The sequence below is a fragment of the Equus przewalskii genome, chromosome 26 (assembly GCF_037783145.1).
Source record: "Equus przewalskii isolate Varuska chromosome 26, EquPr2, whole genome shotgun sequence".
Lineage (NCBI taxonomy): Eukaryota > Metazoa > Chordata > Mammalia > Perissodactyla > Equidae > Equus > Equus przewalskii.
In genome coordinates, this window is record NC_091856.1 from 23654155 (window position 1) to 23676391 (window position 22237).

A 22237-nucleotide genomic window follows, 5' to 3' on the forward strand; every position below is an offset into this window, starting at 1 on the left:
ACTCTCATTTTGGCCTCTCCTCTTAGAATGTCTGATTTTCTCATCTTCCACTCCTACTGGACTCCACTCAGTTTTGACAGCTTTTGTTTTTCCCAAACTAACTCATTCTATGTTTCTCGAGAAATCTCTCTGAAGCCAACCCTAAGTTACAGTGTTCAGAGGATGCAAACAGCAAATATTTCAGGAAGCTTTCTTTAATGAACCCTATCCTGGCTTTATCAATCAATTGACAGTTATCATCCTCAGGGTCTACACTCTGTACCATCTATGTGCCAGACAGTGTCTTAGCCTGCTTACATACAGCTTCTCAGATGCTACAACAACCCTGCAAGGAAGACACTGTCATTCTTACTTCACAGATGAGGCAATAGAGTTTCAGAGAGGTGAAGTCGCTTGCCCAAAGACACACAGCTGGTAAGTGGAAGCGCCAAGATTTGAAATCAAGTTGCATTTGAAACCCAAGTCACTTAATTTTTTTTCTGCTGCAGCATGAAATGTAGTAATAAGATCAAAAGTTAAATAATATATCCATTAGATGAATATGCCACATCTCAGTTCACAAAAGGCTTCCTCACTCGCTCGCTTAATTTTCACAACAGCCCCTGGCACTGGGAGGACACAGCTAATTTTCCACATTTGGCAGATGAAGAAAGAATGCAGGCAAACTGAATTTCCTTTCCACCCAGAAGCAGCACTGCCAATGCCCTAAGATTTAGAAAAAGAAGGAAAAAATTCTTCCCCCTCCTCAGCTTGAGGCTGGCATTAGGGGCAAGATTGAATTTATACCGATCTGCAAATATTTTCCTCTTAAGTGTCCATTTTCACTGGACATAAATTGGACTGAATTGCCTTTACCTGCTGGAGCTGGAAAACCCGTCTCTACAAATTGATGCCTTAACTTTGCCATCCTCCTGCAACAATTAGCTGCTCTCTGACAGCTTCCACCTCTCTGGGCATCAGCCACTGGGTCACGAACACCAAGGTTTTTCTTGGTGTTAAGATGGTCCACTTACTTCTCTATACCGCTCTTTTCTGGCCCCGAGGGGGACAGGATTCCCCTCCTTGCATTCAGTCGCTCTAGAGTCCTTCTCTCTCTGAATCCAGTCATCTAATCCTGAAGCAGTTCTCAGTTCTGCTGCTCCCTCCGCATCCTCGCCGCCTCTGCCCTGGGTCAGGAAACTCAGCATTCCAGGCTGCTCTCTCCACCTTCCCTCCAATCTGTTCCCCTTCAGTCTTCATGCTGCATCCAGAATAATCTTTCTGTCCAAGAGCAAGTTGACAGTTATCCATCTTCTTCATAGAGAGAAACATGCGTGTCCCTTCCCCATATTGAATAAGAAGTCTCTATTCTCAACTGGAGGTGGGGAAAGTCTCCAATCTCCACTTGAGCTGAGACAATAATGTATTCCCCTTCTCCTTTTGGGATGGAAAGATGCAGGCGAAATTTAATAGTTCTCATTTATTCAGCACTTACTATATGCCTTGTTCACTTCCTGGCTCTATCACCTACCAGCCAGAGGATTGGGGTTTTTTTTTGTTTGGGCCTTGGTATCCTTCTTGCCTTTCTCTAGCCTGCTTTGTGCCCTGGCTACTGACCTCTATGGTCTGGTTGGGTTTGGGTTCAACCAAGGCAGTCAAGGAGAGTGAGAGCAGAGTAATCGCCATCCTCCCCCACCACCCCCGACCAATTCCCTGCCCACCTGGCCAGGACCACAGCCCCTTTAGAGCAGCCCACTCCTAGCTCACAGCTACTCTCTCCAGGTTCCAGTAACTGCGCCCTCCCTGGCCCCTTAGCCTGGGGTGATTGTCTTCCTGGCCCACTCTTTTGCATTTGGGCCCTGCCTTAACTTTCCTTAGTTACTCCCCTTTGTATATCTCCTCTCTTTCCTGCTACACTATGACTTTCAGAAAGGGGCAACCAGGGAGATGTTGGTCAAACGGTACCAACTTGCAGTTAAAAGATGAATAAGTTCTGGAGATCTAATGCACAGCATTGTGATTATAGTCAACCATACTGTATTATATACTTTAAAGTTGCTAAGAAACTAGATCTAAAGTGTTTTCAGCACCCAAAAAAAGGGATAATTATAGTTGGCCCTCCCTATCCGTCGCTTCCACATTCACGGATTCTACCAGCTCCAGATCAAAAGGCCTAAGATGGTTGCATCTGTACTGAAGGTGTACAGACTTTTTTTCTTGTCATTATTCCTTAAATGATACAATCTAACAACTGTCTACATAGCATTACATTGCATAAGCTATTATAAGTAATCTAGGGACAATGTAAAGTATATGGGAGGATGCGTGTAGGTTATATGCAAATACTATGCTATTTTATATAAGGGACTTGAGCATCCTTGAATTTTGGTATTCGCAGGGGAGTGGGCAGGGGGAGTGGTCCTTGAACAAATCCCCCGAATACACCATACCGAGGGACGACCGTGCGCGAGGTGATAGAGGTGTTAGCTAATCGTATTGCAATATATGAATGATGTATCAAATCAACACATTGTACAACGTTAAACTTATGTCATTTATATCTTAATAAATACGTGATTACGTAAGTATAAAAAGTAGGATAGGATCCTGGGCACATCGCCCCCCCCCCAAGCCTGAGTCTCCTCATCTGCCTGAGGAGGGTGATAACGGCGGGATGATGAAAGGAAGGAGCATGAACTGCACGGCTATTGTGAGAATTAAGTGAGGAAAAGTACTTAAACAGTGTCTGGCTTCTAAAAAACATCCCAAAATGCTAGTCGTTTTTCATATTATTAAACACCCGATGATGTGGTGTTACCTCCATTTTGCAAGCAAAGAAACTAATTCCAACAGAGGTCAAGTGACTTGCAAGGTCACCCGGCACTTAGCAGGCAGGAATTCACATCCAGGGCTGTCTGACGGCAGAGACTGAATTTTATCCAAAGCAGAAAAGCATTGACTCGGAAACTTTGAGACCCTCCCCTGAGATGGCAAGAGGGGAGCTGCCTTCCCGGGTACCTCAGCCTTAGAGGAAGCTGGTGCTGTCTGTGAGGACCCACAATGCACCTGGATAATCGCTCTGTGGAAGCTGAGCTGGGGAGGGGGCCCCCTTGACCCCTGCAGGCAATCAGCTTAGCCCGTGAAGCATGAGATTTAATTACCCTTATCTAAGCTTAAATAACTGTAAATGTTATTGTTGGTCACAGGAATTATCTCGCCCTTTGAAAACACCCAGCCGTTTCCCTGAGTCGGTGCTTTCCACAGACGGGGAAACAATGCCATTAATGTCACAGGAGTCCAGCACTATTTGAACCCAAGCACGTGCCGACTGTTTGTGTGACATTTTTGAGGACCCAATATGCTGCTTTATTGATAAAGAAAGGCAGTTGGCATAGTGGCTGCCACCCGGGGAAGAGACAGAGAGAGTTGACGTCCATAATTCACTACTTGGTGGCTGGGAGATGCTGGGAAAGTTGCTTAACCTCTCTGGTCTTCTATCCTGCTATGTGTCCTCAGCCTCTGTGTTAGTGGTTTCTGGTGGAAAGTGGAAAGTTTGGAGACAAGTGCGTGGCAAAATGGGGAAGGCTGTAATGAAGATTTGCACTCATCTAGGAAAAAGGGGTGGGAGGAAGTCCAGGCCATCGGGCACAGCATTGGAGTCCATGTAGCCTGATGGCTAAGGCACAGGCTTTAGAATTAGAGCGACTTGAGTGCAAGTCCCAGCAGCACCAGTTGCCAACTATGTGCCTTGAGCAAGTGGCTTCTCTTCTCTAAGCTTCCTTTTTTTTGCTGGTAGGATAAGAATGATGGGGCCTCCCTTATAAGGGTATTGGGAATATGATAGGAGATTAGCTGGTAGACAGATAGATACATACATACATACATAATTTTATGTAAAGCACCAGCAAATACAAAACACTCAATAAATGGGAAGAATTACCGTGAATTGCCACTTTGATATTATTATTTATAACCATCACAGGAAGAGATGAAGAGTTAAGCAGCTTGGTGTCCAAGATGACCATGATGATACACGACAGAAGAAGATTTTTAATTTTTTTTGGTGAGGAAGATTGGCCCTGACCTAACATCTTTTGCCAATCTTCCTCTTTTTGTTTGAGGAAGATTGTCACTGAGCTAACATCTATGCCAATCTTTCTCTATTTTGTATGTGGGATGCCATCTCAACATGGCTTGATCAGCCATGCATAGGTCTGCACCCAAGATCTGAACCTGCAAACCCTGGGCTGCCTAGGCAGAGCACACAAACTTAACCCCTATGCCACCGGGCCAACCCCAGAAGTAGTTTTTATCAGTTATCGTTATCATTGTTATTAATATAGTAACTAACATTTCTTGGTCAAATATTGTATGTCAACTCTGTGCTAAGCACATTAAATACACTATCTCAAAAAAATCTTTATAATTATCCTTGGAATAGGTACTATTATTCTATTATTGTCCCCATTTGGTAGATGAGGAAACTGAGGCTCAGCAAAGTTCATTGATTTGCCCAAGGTTGCTCAGCTAGTGAGTGGCTTGGGCTAGAACTGGTTCCATGTGACCTCGGAGCCCATATTCTTCATGTAGGGTAATGGGGATTGCATGGTAATGGAGAGGCCAAGAGTAGGCAATACTGAAAGAACCAGAAGGCAGCAGCAACAGGGATGTGTGGCATCAGGAACAAGCCTCAATATAATAGCCAAGAAGTTCCTGGCAGTTCCCAGGAAGCGGGTAGGAAAAGAGAAAGACAGAGTCTCATCTAAGAAAGGAGCCCCGTTGTTGGAACTGTCAGCACTGTGGGCCCGGCACAAGGCAGGACTCAAATCATCACAGCCACAGTTCCAAACAACAGGGCCTGGCGGGCTTTCTGAGTTACGAAGTAGGAAAATAAGAGCCAGACAGACTTGGTTTGATTCCTAGGTCTCCCACTTACTTGCTGTGGGCTACAATCATGCTCTGTGTCCCTTCTATGCCTTGGTTTCCCAATATGTAGTATTAAGAGAGTATTAATGGACATATGGATGGCAAATAGATGGTATACATGCCACAACTCCCCACTTCTGCACTCACTGGAGACATCGTTAACTGACTCCTTCCCACTGCACCCTAACTGCAGAATTCTTCTCCCACTGCTGCAAAGACAGCCCCTCCCAATCAACCAGAGAGGGAAGATTGCACTGGATGGCAGCTAAGGCTTCGTCCAGGTCTAATGTTCTGTGATTCTGATCACATGTTGATTGACTTGTCCTATATGTGTCTTTTCTTGTTGACCTTAGAGGTGGTCAGAGATGGTCAAGGTGTTTTCAAATGAAGCACAACAGTGAGTGATTATAAAATTGTAAAGCCAAAAAGTGCCTTAGCATTTGTCTCATCCAGTTGTTTTCAAACTGTGGTCCCCAGAGTTCTGGGGCTCTTCACAAGTGACTCAGGGGCTGTTTGGGAGACAGAACTCCAAGCCCCATCCCTGCCTACGTAAGAGAATCACCACTTTTTTCTGTTTTACATATTGGGATTCCAAATAACATTTCTTTTTTTTCATTCATTCATCCAAAAAACATAGAAAAAGAGTTTTCTGTTTTCCACACTGAAAGAATGAGAGAGAGATAGAAGTAGGAAGGAAGGAAGAAAGGAAGGAGGGAGGGAGGAGGAAGGAAGGAAGGGAGGAAGAAGGAAGAAAGGAAGGAAGGAAGAAGGAGGAAGGAAAGAAAAGTTTGAAAACTACTGATCTAATCCACTTTAAAGTGTAGTAAACACTTTACAGACAGAAAGCTTGAGACCCAAGCGTTGAACAAGACTGAGCCAAAGTCTCACAGAAGTTGGCATAGCTGAGAGTTTAACATAGTTCCCCTAACTCCCAGACCCACTTACAGCTCTTTTCATGGTGCCCAATTCCTTCTGTCCACAAGGCAGTTCAAGAGTAAGTGGAGAGGGAGGATTCAGCCTCCTTTGGCGAGGAGAACTGACAGGAGCTACATGAGACATGAACATTGAAGATGAGACCACCAATAGATGCTGCCTTCCAGGGAACCCCAAGCTAGAATGACAGCATCCAGTCTGTATGAAGTTGCAGCCAAGATATAAGGCAGGAATCCTGGGACATGTATGCAGGTCTCAGAAAGCAAGAGAGTAAATTCTCATCTGTGTAGACAGAGCCCATCCCCATTGACAGGCCCTCCTCTGGGCCATTTTATGGTTGTTGCAAATTGACCTGGAGCCATCTGCTTCCTGACACTCCTGGATTCCCACACGTCTTTCCACTGGCTTGAGAGTCAGCCTCTGCTCAGACCAGAGATGCTTCCAGAGGTTTATGGCACATCTGGCATCTACTTACAGGGCAGTCCTGTCCTCTATGGACAGATTCTTCTTTCTCTCAAGAGTTTAGGCTCTCCTTTTTCATTCATATTATAATTCATCCTCTCCTTTAACCAACAAACTTTTTTTAATGTGTAGTCAACACCATGCTGAGCCCCAGGGAGACACTGACAGGTGACGACTCTCAACCTGAGAAGCTGTGGTCTCATTCAGCAGCTGAGGTCAGTAAAGGAAAAGCGGCTTCTCTCGTTGACGCCAAAGTGGTCCTGAGCGCAACCTTCTGAAGATCACAAGGCACATCTGTTATGAAGAAAGCTTCCCCGTCACATATCACAGCTAAAAGAGAAAGGCTAGTCAACGATCACGCAGCAGGACTACGTTGTACAGGAAAGTGATGCTCAAGGAGACAGGGCCTTTCCAAGGATTCACAGTGAGTCAGAGCCCAAGTCTCCCCGTAGGTAAGCATGAGATTGCTGCGGAGTTAATATTGACAATTGCCTAAGCCTTGTCCCTGAAAGGCATTTCTCTTTTGGATGCTCAGAAACAGCAAGCTCTTTCTCAACTGGAGCCTGGAACACTCACACTCACTCACCCACCTGCCCAGCACACACTCCACCTCCATTCTTTTCTTGGCTAGTTCTTCATCTCTCAGGTCTCAGCTGAAATGCCACTTTCCCAAAGAAGATCTCCAAGATGCCCACACCTAAATTTTCTCTCATGTAATTCTCTTTCATAGCACCCTGCACTTTTACTTCGTGACACTGATCAAAATGTGGAATTTTTATATAGTTATCAATTTATTGTTCAATGCATGACTCTTCCAAGGACTCGAAAGTCATTTATTGCTGAGTGGGTGAGTAAGTGGTGTAACCAGTACTAGAACCCTCCCAAAAGATATCTTAGGTTCTGATTAACGTAAGAAAAGTGGAAATTACTTAGCTTGCTGAACCTTAGGAAATTTAATTGATGTCAGAATGAATGTCACATGTTAATCTAAGAAGAGTACATTTTTGTCTATTCTTGAGTAAGTCAAGATCACAATAGCATCAACTATGAAAACCTTTTACTAATTTCAACGTTGCATAACACTTCCTTGATCAGCAACCCAACCCCATCTCCACGACAACCTAGATCCTGTCACCAGAAGTGGGCATGTTATTGCAGGAGGCAGGAGGAAGAGTCTTCTGGTATGACCTTACCTCCATTCTGAGGTGTTTGCTCTCAGGAGTTCCATCCAAGCACTGTTCTTTTCTTGGGTGGCTCTTTGCATCTTGTGCCATATGCCACCCATCCGTGAACTCTGGGAAACAGTCTGGATAGATCTGAACCCTCTGGGAATATTGGACCTCTTGGTCCTCTCTCATGATCAGTACCAATGAGTAAGACAGAGTTCTGTAAATCTGACATGTCAACAAGGGAAAGGTGAGAAGTTCTAAGACCAAAGGAGGTCCAAGGTGTTACCAAGCAGCCCTGCTAAGGAAGAAAGAAAACATAGATTGAGGGATGCCTGTAAAAAAAAGAAAACATGAGGGCACACAATACTAACCAAAGTGGATTTGACTCTTGATGAGCTTCTCTACCTAAGTGGGCGTCTTCTCCCAATCCTGTGAAAAGTCCCCTCAAAAGAGATAATGGTGACACCATCAGGACATCGGTCATGGTTATGTAACTCTGTACTGATCGTTCTACTAAATCCTTTCCATGATCCACTGCATTTAGTCTTCTCAACACCTCTACTAGCTAGATCCAATGATCCCATTTCCTGACGAAAGAACGAGGATTCAGAAAGGGAAAGTGACTTGCCCAAATCACACAGCTAGTGAGATTTGGAACTGAGGTTAGGATTCAGCTTTACCTAATTCCAAGACACATTCACTTATTTATGCCACAAATACCTATTTATTGAGCATCTAGTATATGACTAGAATGCTATTCTAGGCCTTGGGATTGCACTACAGAAAACAGAAGAAAGAAATTTCTATCTTCATAGAGCTCATATCTCATGACTAGTTACAGAGGCCTCGAATCTATATGGCTCCTATATTACTGAAAACTGAGTCAGAGAAAGAGAAAACTGAGGTACCTGGGCATCCGGGTTAAATTTTAAATTTCCTACTCCCCACCCCCAACCACTACCACTACCCACAACCACTACCACAACCACATCCCATCTCTAAAGTGGGACATACACACCAGAAGCCGCAGGATTTAGCTACGGCATTTCAGATACAGGACCCCCGGTAGGGTTTTGTTACCTTATTATCTTGGGCTGTTTGCAGGCACAGTCAGCTGGGCCAGGCTTGTTTTGGAACTGTCTAAGTCTTTGAAGTATTCTAAGGGAGAGGTAATACGTTCCCAGAGTGTCCAGGGACCTGCCACAGTCGATGTATTTCAAGTGTGTCCTCTTACAAGCTTACCCATTCTTAGTGTGTGCTTTCTCAGACTGGAAGTGACTGATTCCTGAATTACCGCCTCTGTGATCCTGCTCCGGCATTCAGGAATGGATGAACCACTGCACTTGGACCTCACTCTGTGACTTCAGCAGGTCAAACTCCTCGCTGGGCCTCTGCATCTGCATCTATAAAATGGGTAAGTCATGTTCCAGGTTCATTTAGGATGGTCCTGGCCTTAGCAGTCTAAAATCATGCAAAGAAACATTGACCGGCAGCTTGAGTAGCCTGGACAGAGTTCATTGAGTTTCCTGCCTCGTTTCCTTCCTCCTGCTCCCTGATTCCCTCTGCGCACCTCCCTCTCCCCCCTGCCCTTGCCCATCAGCTCAGCCTCACCATATGCTGCTTTGTTTACGCTGAGAAGTGATCCCAAGGTGGCAGCTCTAACAGTCTGCTCCTGAAGCCTATTTTTACCCTCAGCGCAGCTCGCCGCCTGGGGGGCAGGCACCAACAGCCCCAGATGTGAGAAGCACAGCCCAGCCTCTGCTGATCTTCCACCAAGATGCCCAGCAACGCTCCCCAACTCAGGTCAGCCTGAATGTGCCCTCAGGGTTTCCTGCAGTTGGTAAGGAGAAGTTTGTGCCAGGAGAGGGAAGGAGGAAAGAAGGAAAAAGAAAGCAGGAAGCAAAAGAGACAGAGACAGAGAGGGACATGAAGGAAGGAAGGAAGAAAGGGAGGGAGGGAGGGAGGAAGGAAGGAAGGAAGGAAGGAAGACATCATGACCACCCACCATGCCCAAGCTCTATGTTACGTATTTTAAACATATCACCCTTTCATTCTTTCACTTATTAAACAAATATTTATTAGGATTTATTATGCAGCTGACATGATTATAGGCACTAGGGATACAACAGTGAATAAAAGTAGATAGATCCCTGCCCTCATAGTGAGGGGAACCAATAATATCATCCAATCCTCACAACAAACTTAGGAAGTCTTAATATCTCCATTTTACAGATAGGAGGCTCAGAGAGGTTAATGTACTTGCCCAAGACATAGAGAGGAAGTAGGCAGAGCTGATATTTAAATCCAGCACTGTGTGACTCCCAAGCCCACATTCTATTGCACCACTCTGCCTCCTGTCCTCAAAAATGGGCTCTGCCAAGGGCCTGCCCAGTGGCGCAGCGATTAAGTTTGCACATTCTGCTTCGGTGGCCCAGGGTATGCAGGTTTGGATCCTGGGTGCAGACCTGTGCACCGTTTGTCAAGCCATGCTGTGGCAGGCATCCCACATATAAAGTAGAGGAAAAAGGGCACAGATGTTAGCTCAGGGCCAGTCTTCCTCAGCAAAAAGAGGAGGATTGGCGGCAGATGTTAGCTCAGGGCTAATCTTCCTCAAAAAAAATAAAAGGGCTCCACCAAACCTGGGAAAGACCAGCAGCCATCCTCAGACTAGTTAGAGCACTAAAGGACTTTCCAGATCATCTTATCCACCTATTTCTTTGAACCAGAGGGAAAATTGAGGATCAGAAAGGTTATATGGCTTGCTGAAAGCTACAAAGTCCAGCAGAGTCGGGGGTCAGGATGGAAACCGGGGTTTCCTGCGTCCCAGACATTTGCTCTTTGTACCCACTATACCATGTTCCTCTTCTTTTACTCTAGTCTTTGTGTAAAATACATAATATTTTCGAGAACACAAAGCCATGTGTTTCCCATTCTTCTCTATTCATGACTCACTGTCGTTTCCTAGCTGTGGAATTGGCATGGTGTGGGGATTCAGAGACAGGATAGCTGCTAGCTAAAACAGGAAGTTATCCCTCAACTTTGACTATCAATTCAGATTTTTTTTAAATGAAATATTAGTCTTCAGATTTTTTTTAGAAATAAAAAGGATTTCTAAATTCCTAAACCTCCCATTAGACGTAAGAACTTAGCCATGCAAATCTTAGCATCAAGTTATTTTCTACGTCATAGGTAGAAAAACTTGGGAGATGACGTAATTCACATTTCCACCAGACAGGAGGAGGAAGGAGAAAGTGTTTTGCCGAAGGACAGAAATTTGGAAGGGATGGGACAAAGGTGGAGGTGAAGTCTGGGTCCTTGAGAAAAGAATCAGAGCCCCACCACCACCACCCCCAAGGGCCCAGCCCAAAGAAGGACCAAGGAGAGGACATAGCACAATAAAATCCCCATTAGAACCCCTAGAGACGGTGGCTTCCTCACCAAATGCACCAAGGTGCAAGGAGACAGGAAGCCAGCCCTGGCAGAGTGAGCGCAGCTGTCTGCTCACGGTCTACGTGTGAGGACGTCTCACAACGAGACTCTAAGGCTAGCAGCCAATGCCAGCCCAGGCCCTGAGGCCCCACGGGACCAGTTACATCACTAAGGAGGAGGGAAGACAGAGGCAAGTGCCCAGAAACAAGTGGGGCAACACTCCTGACCCAGCAAGACCAGAGGCCAGCTGGTAGGTCCAAGATCCCCTCTCTCTGCCACCATACGGCCAATTCGGCTTTTCCCTGCACCCCAACACTATACTGGGAAGGGAGAGAAATGCTGACAGACTGAGCGTGGACCTGAAAGAAGCTGGGTTACTCCAACAGAAATTGCTTAAAACTGTTCTCATTTCTTCACCAAATTTGAACATCTCCCTTCCCCATCTCTTCCCACCAATCAGGTTGGTGGCCAGAGTAATAAGAAAGTTAAGGAGCAATTGAGATGCTTTTGGGATTTTTCTTTTTAAAAAAACGTTTGAGTCCTGTCTTGTAAATTATTCGGCCCAGGATATTTGTTTTGATTCTCTGAAGACCTCTGAGGGGAAAGAGGTGAAGTCAGAGAGAAAAATCCAGATTTGGGGGCTTGCTGCCTTTCAGCATCCAGGTTCTCTTGGCTTCTCTCTGCCTGGGTTTGTACTGCCTTTATTTACTCCCAGAAAGCCAGGGTTGGAAGAGACCTGAGACCCTTAATCAACACGCCACACACACCCGACCCCGTTTATGAGTCCAAAACCTGAGGTCCACACTGGGGAGAGCCCTGCCCACTGTGACAAGGCTAGAAGTGGACGTTCTGGGATGTCACGGGGATTCCCTGGCTCCAAGCCCAGTACTTCCATCCACCAGAGCGAAGAGCACTGTCTGTCTGGTTTTCTCACATTAACAACACTTTTATTTTTATTTATCTCCTTTCTTTTGGTCTTGACTTGTTTTTTCCGATGAGCTGACTGCCAAGGACCCTCTCCAACTGGAACCGTCTGTGACTCATACTCTGTCTTCTCGCCTGTCCTTGAATCACCACGTTTAAAGTGAGCACACACGTTGCCTGGTTTGTTTAAGCACCTGACTTGCAGGACAAAATTAAATCTGAAGGGTGGGGGGAGTGTCAGTTTGATTAAATTGTTGTCAAAGCCCTCCCCGGTGCCCTTTCTGACAGAGCCCGTGAGTGATGCCCCTGTCAGTTGAACTGCTACATGGCTGCCATCGGCTGCCTTGGGATTCTTGGCTGGGTTATCCTGTCCCTAGAAAAGGGACAAGAATTTCTCAGCCAACCTCCAACATTTCAAGAGTAATCGAACTTTGTGATTTCAGAGCCATTAATTTGGACTTTATGATCATTCCACCAAGGCTTTAAAAGTTTTGGTAAGCAGGCCAAAGAAGAAGACTAGTTGACTGCCTTAAATGAGCCAACTTCTGTGGATCAATATAATCACAGCAGTCGTGTGGCCTGAAGGTCAATGCTTAAGGCTAGTTTCAGATACTCATTCACGTAAAATCACTGGGCTGATTACAGAATCATTCTCCTCTGTTCACTTTTGAAGGATCTCCGAGGAGCTAGACTGTATACAATTGGGTCAGCCTAGTTTGAGTTGTGGTGTGTCCTGGAAAATTAAGATCTCGCTTTTTCACTAAGTTATAGCTGAGACTGTGGTAATTCACAACTGCTTCTTCTTTGTTTTTCTAAATGGACGAACCTTCCACTGAACTTGCTGTGCAAAAGCACTGTGGTACGATTGAGACAGTCCCATGCAGGAGCTTGGAGAATCTGGATTCTCATCATGCTACTTCCTACCTCGTCCAGTGACTCAGCGTAAGTAATTAACCTCCTCAGTCCTCTCTCATCCAGAAAGTAAAGACACCACTGTAGGTTAAATTGGCCCTGTAAAGCTTTGAGTGATAGAATGAAATCATTCAATCAATCAGTCAATGAACATATACACTAAATATCTACAATGCACAAGCCCCTTTGGGGGATACAAAAAGGCATCATTCATTCATTCCATGACTATGAGTAATATGTCTCCTAACTCCCAAGCACTACAGTTGCCAAACTAGAGACGTCTAAAGCATTATAACTGGAGAGAGAATTCAAATGGTGGTTTATAGGGGCCAACACCAGTCAGGGGAGGCAAAAATGTGTTAAATTTGAAGATTGCTATGAAGAGAGAAATGAGAGTAGAAATAGAAACCCAGAGGAATAAGTGGATGAGTCTTGAAGAATAGGTTAGGCGAGAGGTCCAGAACAAACGTGCATATCCGAAGAGAGGATGCTGTTGATGACCTTGTGTAACCATGCCTGGCATGGCACTGTATGCAGCCTGTTCCACATTTCATCTCAGGGTCTCTTGTTGCAACCCCACTCCTGGTGCCATTTCTACACTGTGGAAAGCCTGTATTCTAGGAAAAAACTCATCGAGAGGTTGTTTTTTCAGTTAAGCCTTGAAAAATGAGTTGATTTTATGTACAAAGTCCACTTTGGCACTTATGGTATTATGGTTACCATTACGCTTATTCTTAGACACGGAATTAATTGAAATCATCGAGACCAAAGGAATAGAACTTGCAGATGCCCCAATTCCTTTATCTCAGGGGTTTTCAAATTTCTTTACTAGCAGAGTCCTTTTGTAAAAATGAAATTTTTCATGGAACCCTAATATGGAAAGCCGACGAAAGCGTATCTTAACAACATGCATTTACTTCCTAAGTTCCCTTTTACAACACTTATTTAAAATTCCATCATTAAAAACAATGAGGAAGTTCATATAAAACAGTAATTCAGGAGTTAATGGATAAGAGTTACAATCTGAAAACAGCTTGAGCATCTAATATATTTTGCTATTTTGTTTGAGTTGCACAATATTGAGAAAATCTTCTTTCACAGAGATGAGGGTAGTACTCTGTCACAGAGTTGTATACGGGTGGCAAATCACTGCCCTGGGGTTAAAGCAAAATTCCACACTGAGTCATAGGCTTCTAATTAATGGCACATTCACATTTCAAAAGTGTGTGTATAGAGAGACAGAGAGAGACAGAGGCAGAAACTATGGGCAAGGTTTTATTCCATTTATTTCAAAGTCCACATACACACATGCACAAAATAAGTTAACTCTTTGGTAGCCATTGTGGTACATAAATTTATTAGAGGATGTAACGAAGTATGTACATTATTTGTAATTATAGTTTTTAAAGTACGTGTTTTTTTAAGTTAACTTACGCACTTGGGGAGTCACAATTGCTCTTCTGCAGAAGCATCTAGCATTGCCTGGAACACAGCTTTGAAAAAACTACACTAAAAGGATAAGAACCTAAGTACACGGACATGTTGTGGTCTGGAGAAAGAATGTAGAGGAAGAACATGGCCTTTGGGGACATATTTGTGTTCAAATTCCACCTGTATCACTTACTAGCAGTGTGATCTTGGTTGCATTCTTTAATCTCTTGGAGGTTTACTTTTCCCCTCATTAATATTGGTATTACAACCCTCATTTCACCCAATTGTTATGGATCCTTAATAAATGTTACTTCTTTTTTCTCAACCTGGTTCAATCTCTTCTTATATCAGTAGTGAAAGAGAGATCAGATCTTTGATTTGCTCAAATGTTTCTTTCGGTGTCCCCATGTTCTATTAGCATCAGCCTGTCAGGTTGTATCTACGATGTTTGTATTTCAGGTAGCAAATTGATTTTTGAAAGCACTCTGGGCCTGCTCTGTCCGTGTCGGATAAGCTCCAACCATTAATTATGCACCGATATTGATGTTTTTGTCTGACAAGGTCTAATGTCACCATATTCAAATCCGACTGCTTCCTTGTTAGAAAACCTTTCGAAATGTGGCCTTGGAAGAGACAACATGTGTCACTTGAAATATCTGAGATGTCCCAGAATTGAAGCCCTCAATTAGAATTAAAGACACTGTCCATCCTTGTCCTGGTTCCGAAAAGAGGGAGCCAGTGTGATTCATGAAAACAGCTTGAGATGAGGCGACGTTGAGCATTAGTCGAAAGAGGGCAATCAAATCTTCTGGTAAACTGTACATGGTGGTGATGGGAACAATTTGAATACAACTGGATTTGCAGCATACACAAATTGGATGTTAACGGTTTGTATTTGGAAGCCTAATCATTTGCTATTGGTATGATCAACCATAAATATCCAGCCAGATCTGCCTGATTTCACAGAATCATTCAGAGAATTGGGATAAACTTACCTTTAAAGGAGAATTATAATCATACCAATGCCAGTGCCTCTGACTTGAACTGAGCAAATAAACCAAAGGCAATGTCATTCAAAGGTTCTTATTGGACCCATTTAATTCATCCAACAAATAATCATTGCACTCTGACTGTATGCCAGGCACTATTCTAGGCACTGGGAACCCACAGGGGATGGACACGCCAGGTCTGCTCTTGGGGAGCATTTATTCTAATGAGGCATCTTTTAGATGTTCTCATTTCCAAGATGTCAGCTAAGATGACTTTGCAAGGCAGAAATAGGCAGCTGAATGAATCTCTTCTATGAGTTTAGGATTTTTATTAAAATAAAGGAGTTGGCTAATTCCACCTCAAGCAACTCCTAGGAAACATACTCAAGAGTTCTGAATATAATTAATGTTTCTCTCATCCTGAGCTGTACTATGGATGTTTTCATGATGTCAGGAAAATTGTAGGAAGGTTCTGACAGGAGATATTTGTTCTACTTGCTCTGCATTTTCTGAAGGGGAATTGGATAAGAGATGGTTTCTGATGCCTATTTGTCCACTAAAGTGAAAAGAAAAGGACCCTCATTTTTGGTAATTTATAGTTAATATAAGTGATGTTATAGGTATCTGAAAAATGGGAGGGGGGATTTTTGGCATACCCTAAATTATTGTCTTCTTTATTTTTATCTTTCCTTTTTTTTCTTTCAACAACATTTTGAGTCTGTGCCTGGTGCCAATACTATTGAGATTGGGAGAATACAGACAAAAATGAAACATGGTCTCAACATTCAAGAAATTCACAATCTCATTTTTTAAAAGAAAAAGGTGAGTAAATGAAATCAATTTAGTGTGGAATTTTTTCTTGATTTCTTCTGGAATTCACAGGATGGTCACAGTGTAATGGAAGGAGTAAGGACCCAGATAACCATAGATTTATTTTTGAGTATTTTCTGTGTCGCTTGGCGAGGCCACTAAACGCCTCTCTATGTCAGTTTCCTCATCTGAAGGAAGGGATCTCACAGAATTGGTTATTAGAATCCTTTAAAATTGTTGATGCAAAATGTGATAAAAGCAGTAAAGTCCCAAATAAAAGTGATGGACCATAATGGTTATAATTTGGACTAATTCCTGTAAACCTGTCACTCTTGAGAAATTTAGGAGTGATAGTGATAGCAATAATAGCTAACTTTATTGCACACTTATTTCTTCCATGCACTTGTCAAAGGAGTATATAAATATTAACCAATGTGATGTTCAGATTGGCCATCTGGGGGAAGTATTATTCTCACCTCCATTTTTAAGATGAGGGTACTAAGGCGCAGAGATGTTGAATGATTTTTTCAAAGCTATATAGTAAGTGGTAGAGACCAGATTTGAACCTGAAAGTCTAGCTCTAGAGGCCCATCCCAACATACTAAACACCTACTGAGTGCCAAACACTGAACTGGGTGTTGTAGGAACTATAGAGATGAATAAACCATAATCCCCATCTCAAAGGGCTTACAGTCTACTGAGAGAAACAAATATGCAGACCATTACATAAGGGCACTGGGACATGAGGTGAAAGATTGAGTTGACAACCCCACGAATGGAAAGGATAGATGAAGTCAGTATGTAGTGGTCTAGGGCATTGTGCTGAGAGATTTAATCTTTTGTCTGCAGCCAGTGAAGTGTCTGAGCTGGGGAGTGTATTTTAGGAAAGCCACTGGTGGCTGTGAGAAGAGTGAATGGGAGAGGATTGGAGAAGCTGGAGATCAAGAGATGAGTTAAGGAACCATGGCACTGGACCAAGGGAGAGAGAATCAGAACCTGGTGTAGAGGGTCAAAGTGGAGTTCATCCAATTGCTAGATTTGTTCAAATTCTTGGAAGGAAGATGAAATGCAGACATAAGCACCACCTTGAAGAGGAGAATACCCAAAGTATCAGCCTAAAGGATCCCCAAGGGAAATAAGAATATTGAGTGTGGGAACAGTGAGATACCCACTTTCCATGTTGGATCCCCCTGTGACAGTCCCCCTTTCCTGCCCCCACAGAGCAGGAGAAGTAGCTGTCAGATAAGTCAGAGCCCAGGGCACTAATTGGGCGACATTTTACTAGGAAGGGAGGCTGCTGAGCCTCCAACGCAGGCCCCGTGTTCCATGCATCACTTGCACATCTTGCCTCACAGTCATGCAAGGCTGTCTCTTGCGGCAGACCAGCCATTCTCTGACAGTCCCAGCTTCTACACCATCCAGAGAACTCTGTAAGCTGAGGCAAGGCGGCTCTCAATCCTGGCCATCTACCTCTCTCCCTAGCATGCTGGCCCCAAGGGGTAAGTACAATGCAGGTGGAGCAGAGGAACAGAGAGCTCCGTGTGGGCCTCCAGCCTAAGCCTGTGCTTATATCTAACTTTTATCAGAAAGCCTTTGCTTGAGAGAGCAGGCTCTTGTACATCTACTAAGAAAGTGATACCTCAAACTCTAGTCTCTTATTATTCCACGCACATAACTTCCTTAGTTGAGAATCTTGATGGAAGGAGGGCTGAGCAGCATAGTAAGTTCTAGGCATTTATGAGTCTCTTGCTGAAATGTTATCCTTAATGCACCAATACCTTGCCCTGAGCACCTACTGTGTGCCAAGCATTTCACATAGATTATTTCTGTCAAATCTCACAACTGGCACACAGTAGGCACTTCATAAATGTTACTTCTTTTTTTCCATTCCTGTTCAATCTCTTCCTATGTCAGGAGTGAAAGAGGGCTCAGATCTTTGACTTATTCAAATTCTAAGAGAGGGAGTTATTATTTCCATTTTACTTATGAGAAGATAACAAGTGTTGGCAAGGATGTGGAGAAAAGGGAACTCTGTACTCTGTTGGTGAGAAGGTAAATTGGTGCAGCCACTATGTAAAATAGTATGGAGGTTCCTCAAAATATTAAAAATAGAAATACCATAGGATCCAGCAATCCCGCTTCTGAATATATATCCGAAGGAAATGAAATCAGTATCTTGAAGAGATATCTATGCTTCCTATGTTCACAATGAACTATCCGTAAAGGGAATTAAGGAAACAATTCCATTTACAACAGTAACAAAAAGAATAAAATAATCAGGAATAAACATAACCAAAGAGGTGAAAGACTTGCACACTGAAAATTATAAAACATTGATAAAGGAAATTAAAAAGACACAGATAAATGGAAAGACATCCATGTTCATGAATTGAAAAAATTAACATTGTTAAAATGTCCGTACCACCCAAAGTGACCTACAGATTCAATGCAATTGGTCACTATCAATATCACAATGACATTCTTTACAGAAATAGAAAGCATAATCCTAAAATTCATATGGAACCACAAAAGGCTCCAAATTCTCAAGATTTCAACCTTGAGAAGGCAGAACAAAGCTGGAGCCATCACAATTCATGATTTCAAACTTTATTACAAAGCTATAGTCATCTAAACAGTATGGTACTGGCATAAAAAGAGACACATGGACAAATGGAACAGAAATGAGAGCCCAGAAATAAACCCATGCACCTATGGTCAACTGATATTTGACAAGGAATCCAGGAATACTCAATGGGGAAAAGATCGCCTCTTCGACAAATGGTGCCGGGAAAGCTGGATATTCACATGCGAAAGAATGAAATTGGATCCCTGTCTTACACCACTCACAAAAATTAACTCAAAATAATGGACTAAAGACTTAAATTTAAAACCTGAAATCATAAAACTATTAGAAGAAAATACAGGAGAAAATCTCTTGACATTGGTCTTGGCAGTGATTTCTTGGATATGACATCAAAAGCACAGGTGATAAAAGAAAACATAGAAAATGGGACCACATCAAACTAAACAGCTTCTGCAAAGGAAACAACCAAAAAGGTTGAAAGGCAAGCTAAGGGATGGGAGAAAATATTGGCAAACCATATATATGATAACAGGATAGTATCCAAAATATATAAGGAACTCACACAATTCAATAGCAAAAAAACAAACAAATAATCTGATTTCAAAATAGACAGGGGGGCTGCCCAGTGGCACAGCGGTTAAGTTCATACACTCCACTTCAGCAGCCCAGGGTTCACTGATTGGGATCTTGGGTACAGACCTATGCACCACTTATCAAGCTATGCTGCAGCAGGCGTCTCACATATAAAGTAGAGGAAGATGGGCACAGATGTTAGCTCAGGGCCAATCTTCCTCAGGAAAAAAAAAAGAGGAGGATTGGTGGCAGATGTTAGCTCAGGGCTAATCTTCCTTAAAAAAAAATGAAATAAAAAAGGACTTGAATAGACTTTTCTCAAAAGAAGGCACACAAATGGCCAGCAGATATATGAAAAGGTGCTCAACATCACTGATCATTAGGGAAATGCAAATCAAAACCACAATAAGATATCACTTCATACCTGTTAGAATGGATATTATCAAAAAGACAAGACATAACAAATGTTGACAAGGATGTGGAGAAAAAGCAACACTTGTATACTCTTGGTGGGAATGGAATATAAACCGCTACAGCCATTAGGGAAAACAGTATGGAGATAACTCAAAAAATTAAAAATAGAAATACCATATGATTCAGAAATCCCACTTCTTGGTATATATCCACAGGAAATGAAATCAGTATCTGAAAGAGATATCTGCACTCCCATGTTCATTGTGACGTTATTCACAATTGCCAAGATATGGATAAAGAAAATGTGATAGATCAATAGATACAGATATAGGTATGAATATTATAATATAATGGATATATACATATAATGGAATACTATTCACCCTTAAAAAGAAAGGAAATCTTGCCATTTGCAAGAACATGGATGAACCTAGAGGACATTATGCTAAGTGATATGAACCAGACAGAAGACAAATACCTCATGATCTCCCTTATATGTGGAATCTAAAATAGTCAAACTCGCAAAAGCAGAGAGTAGAATGGTGGTGTCTAGGGGCTGAGGAGGAGCAGGAAATGGGGAGATGTTGGTCAAAGGGTACAAAGTTTCACTTATATAGGATAAATAAGTTGTGGGGATCTAATGTACCGCATGGGAACTATACTTAATAATACTCTATTGTATACTTGAAATTTGCTAAGAAGTTGGATCTTAAGGGTTCTCACCACAAAAGAAAGGAAATGATAACTATAGGAGGTGATGGATATGTTAATTAACTGGATTGTAATGATCATTTCACAGTGTATACGTATATCAAAACACCAAGTTGAACACCTTAAATATATACAATTTTTGTTTGTCAATTATAACTCAATAGAGCTGAAAAAATGTTTTAAATTAATATAAAATAATATCCCCAAAGCAGAGCCTGCTTATAGAAAGGGCTCAAAATTGTTGGTTTTCTTCATCCTTCTCTTTAGCACAGTATATGCTCGATTAATCCTTGCAGAATTGAACTGAGTTGGTGGCCCCACTTATAATGGGAGATGTATATTTTACGGTGGTGAAGTCCATGGGCACTGGGGTAAAATCACTTAGATTTGAGTCTCGCCGCCACCCCCCCTCGCCTCGCTCCACTATCAGCGAGAGTAAACCAGCAAGCTCTGAAGCTCTTGGCAGACATAATAGTTATAAAGTCCCTTCCTCATGGGTGTATTGCAAAGAGAAAAAGCATGTAAAGCGCATAGTACAGTGCCAGACACATAAATTGATATCTGTCAGACAGGACTGTTGGGGTTATTTTTCCCCTCCTCTTCCTCTTGTTCAGATGATTGCTTTTGAGAGCAGTGGAATGGCCATGCAATCCAGTCTAATAGTCCCACCCCACATGACCAACACATCTGCCAATGCCAAAAGTGTCCTGTAGTATCAGAGGGTGTGAGAGCATCTAGACACTGTTTCCAGTTTCCAGGCAACTGTCTTCTCTCTCTGATGTTGCCTTGGACATCAGTAATCAGCATCACTAAGGCCTGCTTCTGCAGAAATCCCACCCATGGGAATGAAATGGATCTGAGTCTGGAAGCAGCTCCTGCAGGAAAGAAGTCCATGTTAAGCCAGACTCAAAGGAACCAGATGGCATTTATATCCCCCTTGGTCTTTCCATCTTACTGCTCTGAGAGCCCCCAAGTTAAGAAGTCAAGGCACCAACAGACTGCCCCATGTATACCAAGCAACAGAGAAATACAGAACAGAGATGGGCCACATGCCTTAAGGATTCCACATGCCTTAGAAATCACTTGGCCCTCTCCACTTTATAGTGAATGACTTTCTCAAGGTTACACAGGGAGTTGAGTCCTTTCTCCATGGAGGATCACTGTGATACCCAGTCGCAGGGGTTCCATTTGCATAGACTACAGTGTGAACGGTACCCCTTAGAGTATTGCATCAAAGCAGCCCTACCTCTAGCATCTGCCATGTTCTCTTCCTCTATCAAAATATGGATAACTTATGAATTATAAATAACTTCAGTTCATGGTAAGACCACTTTTTTCTGTCTTGACGCCATCATTAACAAGAGTGAAGAGGGGACAAGACTTCTTCCTTCCAATACCTCAGACTCCTCCACATAGTCTGCCTTGCAGGCCTTCAGGGTGAATCCTGTCGTGCACTGCATCCCTGTTTATGTCAATCACCACCAAAGCCAGGACTTTGAGGTCATCTTTCATAACCAGACTTTCATCTCCACACTGCTCTAGATATCCCCAAATCCAGCTCCTCTTCCCAACTCCCCAAACCCTTCCACAGTGCCCTCTGCAAATCAGGGTCTTCCACCAGATCTTCTGTATCTTTAACCGCTTGGATCGAGGTTCCCTCCACAACCTTGATCTACCTGAAATCTAGATGATCTCTGAGGAGATTTCTTCCCTAAGAGTCTTCTCTTCTACAGTACCTGAAGAAGCGGAGGTTGATGGTCTCCTTTTTCTCTCGTTGCCTTTTCTGTATCTTTTTTCCTCCTGCACACACAGTCCCCTCCCCATACACACAAATTAGAATCGAAGCTGATACCATCAAACCATGCCACCTTTACCCCCTCCTTGCTCCTGTCGTCTACAAACTCTCAAGTCCCTAGCCCTTATTCCTTGAAGTTCTTAGTTTGTGGGTGACTGTCACTCTCTCCAACATTACTTCCAGTCTAGTTCTTTTT